The sequence below is a fragment of the Euprymna scolopes genome, chromosome 17 (assembly GCF_053919585.1).
Source record: "Euprymna scolopes isolate OS-2025 chromosome 17, ASM5391958v1, whole genome shotgun sequence".
Classification (NCBI taxonomy): Eukaryota; Metazoa; Mollusca; class Cephalopoda; order Sepiida; family Sepiolidae; genus Euprymna; species Euprymna scolopes.
Genome location: NC_136498.1, coordinates 89,994,443 through 90,000,620, shown reverse-complemented (window position 1 = coordinate 90,000,620; position 6,178 = coordinate 89,994,443).

The window sequence follows — 6,178 nt, the reverse complement described above, 5'->3', positions numbered from 1 at the left end:
TGTCCGCCTACTGGCATGATGGCAACTTCAGAGACTATTGTGCGCGATGCACTGGATAAATACACGACAGATGAGCTAATTGTCAAGATAAAACTTGTTTTCAGGCATTCCTCGCGAGCTGTATGTACCACCCGGAGACCCTAGCAGAGGCTCAAGGCTATTTCTTTAAATAAGCTTTACGCGAAGCGTCATCTAGGAAATACACTTGAGTTTCAGAACATCTTAATTATTGGCCAACAATTAGTCTTTATATGCATACACATATATATCGGTGCTAGTGCACTTACAGATCTGTGCTATTTTTTTAATCGTATTTCCAAGTTTAATTAAAATTTTATGATGTTTTTTTTTATTCAATTGTAAGGTGAAAGTACAGAATAAGTATAAAACACCCTCCCCTCCATTAAGAATGGCTTTTTAAATAATAACGTTATTATTTCAGCACGGATCAATAAGTGCACTAATACCTATATATCGATAGATATGCGTACATATATGTATATGTACATATGTATACGCACACACACACACACACACACACACACACACATATATATATATATATATATATATATATATATATATATATATATATATATATAAAATTTTCTGTCTTTTTCTCTCTTACTTTCCCTTTCTGTACTGCTCTAACCAAGTATGCCGACATGTTCCACAAATCCCAAAACCTCAACATGAAATATCTCCAGAAAAAAAAACTCGAATAAACCTAGAACCCCATCTTCCAACGTAGACCCCTACTACCAGGTCTCCTTCTCCAACATCAGGTGTCTACGTTCTAACCTTCCAGAGGTTGAAACCCAACTACAGGAGACGAAATCGGACATATTATTTCTAAGCGAAACTGGAATAGGGCCGACCACTTTCCTAGATGAGTTCATAATTAACGGATACTCTAAATTAACAGCTAAATCTGACCCCGCAGATCGCCAAGGGCACGGAATATGTGCATACATTAAAGATGGCTTCCCGTGTGGCAGGGATATCTCTAGAGAAGATCTTAATTTACCCTATATGTGCTTCCGGGTTGCACTTGCTAACACCACTGCATTTATATTTGCCCTCTATCGGCCCTACAACAGCGGAGTTACTATCTTTAAGAGCATATCTGAGAAAATAGACCACATCCTCTCTGCACATCCCTCGGCTAACATCCACATCTGTGGTGACTTCAACGTCCATAACGTGGAATGGCTGACCCATTCAAATAAGACAGACGATGAGGGGAGGTTTTGTCATGATTTTGCCATTGCTTATGACCTCACTCAGATTGTTTGCGAGCCCACCCGTGTGCCCGATACACCCGGTCAATATGCAAGCCTCCCAGACCTTTTTCTCTCAACTTCCCCTGAGCTATGTTCATGTTCCATTCATTCTCCTCTAGGATCCTCTGACCACTCCGTCGTATCAGTTAAGATAAAAACGAAATGTAAGAAGTCCCCAGACAAACTCCTCCACCGTACTGTATACCGATACTCTATGGCTGACTGGGATAGCTTCCGTACATTCATATCTGATTTACCTCTGCACTCCATGTTTAAAAAGGAAGTGTCCTCTATAGTATCAGATCTGACCGATTGGTTAATTGTAGGCATAGACCAATTCATACCATCTAAAAAATTCCAACAAAACCTAACAGCCAGCCATGGTTCTACCTAGAATGTGCTGCTTCTATCGCGCACAGAAAACACTTTTTCCATAACTACCAACGTAATAGATGCACTGAGACTAAAGCTGCTTTCAGGACTGCCAGCAACCACTGTAAAAGAGTAATAAAAAATGCAAGAGAGCTATATGCCAAGTCTGTTAAATCCAAGGTAGCTGATCAGCGGCTTGGTTCCCACCAGTTTTGGAAAATAACAAATAGGATCCTGAACAGAAGTGTGCATTCTATCCCAACCATTATCAATGGACCAGAGGTCATCTCGTCAGCAGCAGACAAGGCCAAACTATTTGCAAAGAACTTTGCAGCTAATTCTACCCTATGCGCCGAAGGCCATCAACTCCCCATATTTCCTCCTATAACACAGAACACACTAGGTAATACACAAACATCCGTGCATGAGGTCGCCAAGCTAATCAAGAACCTTGATTCCAGTAAAGCAACTATCCCTGACGGCATCCCAATTATAGTGTTAAAAAAGCTTGCTCCCATACTTACGAAACTGCTTAAGCGCTGCCTTAAGGAGAAATGGTTTCCGACTCCCTGGAAAACCTCATCAGTTTGCCCTGTATTTAAGATTTCAGGTGATAAGTCATCTCCCTCTCAGTACAGACCAATAAGTCTCCTGTGTGTTATGAGTAAGTTGCTGGAATCAATATTAAATAGAGAAATAGTCAACAACCTCAGCAGAAACAACCTTCTTAGTGACACACAATATGGTTTCCGTTCTGCAAGATCTACCGCAGATGTACTAACGGTTATATCTCACAGGATTAGTGAATCTCTTGACAAAGGCTTCCTTTCGAGGGCAATTGCTCTTGACATATCAAAGGCCTTCGACAAGGTATGGCATAAGGGTCTACTTCACAAGATTTCCAGCTACGGTATAACTGGAAATATTTTCTCAATCATTAAATCATTTCTCTCCGATAGGCTTATAAAAGTAGTGGTCGATGGAAAAAAATCAGAGGCCTGCAGTATTAATGCTGGAGTCCCTCAAGGGTCAATCCTGGGCCCAACTCTCTTCCTGATCTACATCAATGACCTCCCTAAACACATACTTAAATCATTCGTTGATATCTACGCTGATGACACGACCATCTACAGCAACACATCAAAGGCTGTAAATGACAAAGTTGTCTCTGATTCTCTCTCCTCTGATCTTGAGCGCGTGGTTCAGTGGGGGGAGACGTGGCTGGTTACCTTTAATGCATCCAAAACCAAGCTCCTATCCTTACATCATCAGCGCTCTGATCCCCATCTGGCATCAATTGGGATGGATGGCTCTCGTCTGGGAGAGGCCCAGTGTTTTGTCAAGCTTCTGGGTTTTACCTTTACTCCTGATCTGAAATGGAACACGTACATCAAGTCTGTTGCCAAGGTCGCTGGAAAGATGGTGAGATCCTTCTATCGTCCCAGATGATATCTCACTGCTGATGCAATCCTCTATCTGTATAAATGCCAAGTACGTCCAAGGATGGAATACTGCTGCCATATCTGGGCAGGAGCTGCTAAAAACAGCCTATCCTGCCTTGACAGAGTACAAAATAGACTTTGTGGCTTAGTGGGGGATACCTTTTTCTCTACCCTGCAACCTCTCTCCCACAAAAGAGACGTTGCGAGCCTATCCTTGTTTTATCGTTATTTCCATGGCAGGTGCTCGTCTGAACTCCAATCTCTGGTCCCCCCTCGCCAATCTTTCACGAAAAACACCCGTCTAGCTGAATCCACTGTGAAAAATTTCCTCCACTCTTTATCTGTGCCTAAATCAAAACGTGGATTCCATGAACAAAGCTTCTTTCTTTGAACTGCACGCCTGTGGAACTCTGTTCCGTCTGCCTGCTTCCCACTGGACTACAACCTGGATGTCTTCAAGTCCAACGTTAACAAATTCCTAATGAACCGCCCCCTTAAGTAAACACTTCATCAAATCTCCACACTAACGTACTGTACTTGCAATAACCCTTATCCCTGAGTGGCTTCCAGGCCTTGATAAGTGGTGACCACCATGCAAAAAAAAATATATATAGATCGATTGATAGATAGATATTGATAGGCAGCAAGTTTTCATTCAGACAAATATTGTTAAATAGCACGGAGTGTTCTTGCTTAATAAGCTTTCTTTGTTGTTTTTCAATTTTTCTAATTGTTTTTCTTGTTTCTCGATTGAATCTTTTTAAGAAAGCTCCATAGTCGTCTTGGTTCTTTTTTTTCTCTTCTTTGCAAGTACTTTCGACTGAGTTTTTCAACAGTGTTCTTAAGGCAGTTTTGATTATTGTTTGTTTAAAATCCGGGTGTTTTTATATGCTTCAGTTAAAATTATATTAAAATTTCTTGAACTAGTGAAGCGTCTCCTGTGCAAATATATATTTTTCTTTCGTGTTAGGACGTGACTAAAATAAAATAACCATAAGTTTCGTGGTTAAATTTTAAATTCTGAAAAAAGCAACATATAGAAACAAAAGGAATATATAGAAGGGGTTATGTTAATTTCCTTAATCCATGGATTTTCAATAATGGCTCATATCATCAGAGGAAATGAAATGCGGTTAGCAAAATTTTCAGCTGCGAATGGACGCTAATTTTGCTTTTCAGCACAATTATTGAAAATATTTTTTTGAGTGGTTGTGGATAATTATATGGAAAAAATTATGCGAAAAGAGAAGTTGATACAACCTGGATAATCCATTATCGGAAGGAGTCCAATGTCCTTCGGGGTTATAAATCCAGGTGGGCAGAAAATATGTCCAGGGGAGAAAGTAATATTTCCATATAGCGAAAGCGTATTACTCCTTATTGATTTTACGAAAAATATACGGGGCAGCCTTATTTGTTGTTACATTGAGTGAGTGTTGGTTGATGTAGTCCAAAAGTTTTCTTGGTGTTGACAAAGTGTATCCGATTGTAATTATCCCCGTGAGTAATAGAATTACTTCAAGTAATATCTATCAGGATTTTACATCTGAATTCTATCAGTGTCTTATCTCGCTTATATATATATATATATATATATATATATATATATATATATATATATATATATACGTTGGTTGGTTGTTTTTGTTTTACGGCATATCAACCCTTTTTGGGTTATTTAATGCCGAATACAAAGATTTTGAAGAAAATTTTTTATAGAATATATTTGTTGTTTTCACGTCGGTTTCTATTCAACCCATAGTTGGGACCCTTACAGGTACTACCACTCCGGTTCAGAGTGGACCTGGGAGCAATGGTAATTAAAGGGTGGCTCCACACTCCCCAAAGCCCACAAGCTGGGGCCTCACCACTGGATATAGTTTAAGGTCATATCCAGGAGCCCCATTGAGGGACTTTTACACTCTGCAGAGGGGCAGTTGGCATATTCTAATGCCCCACAGACAGGGCCATATATATATATATATATATATATATATATATATATGCATATATATATACGTAACCATATGTGTGTATACATATATACATACTTCAATGTCCATAACGTGGTTTGGCTGACCAACTCAAATAAGATTGATGATGAGGGGAGGTTCTGTCATGATTTTGCCACTGCCTATGACCTCACTCAGATTGTTCGCGAGCCCACCCATGTGCCCGATACTACCGGATAGTATTCAAGCCTTCTAGACCTTTTTCTCTCAACTTCCCCTGAGCTATGTTCATGTTCCGTTCTATCTCCTCTGGGATCCTCCGACCACTCCGTTGTATCAGTTAAGATAAAAATGAAATGTAATAAATCTTCAGACGTACCTCTCCACCATATTGTATACCGATACTCTATGGCTGACTGGGATAGCTTCCGTACATTCATATCAGATCTACATCTGCATTCCATTTTTAAGAATGATGTGTCCTCTATAGTATCAGACCTGACCGAATGGTTAATTGTAGGCATAGACTGATTCATACAATCCAAAGTTCCAACAAAAACCTAACAGCCAGCCATGGTTCTCCCCAGAATGTGATGCTGCTATCGTACACAGAAATCACTTTTTCCATAGCTGCACTGAGACTAAAGCTGCTTTCAAGACCGCCAGCAACCACTGTAAAGAGTAATAAAAAATGCAAGAGGGCTGTATGCTCAGTTCGTTAAATTCAAAGTAGCTGAGCAGCGGTTTTGTTCCCAACAGTTTTGACAAATAACAAATAGGATTCTGAACAAAAGCGTGCGTTCTATCCCAACCATTATCAATGTACCAGAGGTCATCTCGTCAGCAGCAGACGAGGCCAAATTATTTGCCAAAAACTTTGCAGCTAATTCTACCCTATGCGATGAAGGCCATCAACTCCCCGTATTTCCTCCTATAAAACACCCCGCTAGGTAACATACAAATATCTGCGTGTGAGGTCGCCAAGCTAATCAAGAACCTTGATTCCAGTAAAGCAACTGGCCCAGACGGCATTCCAATTATAGTGCTAACAAAGCTTCAACCAGAACTTGCCCCCATACTTACGAAATTGTTTAAGCGTTGCCTTAAGGAGAAGTTTTTTCCAACACCT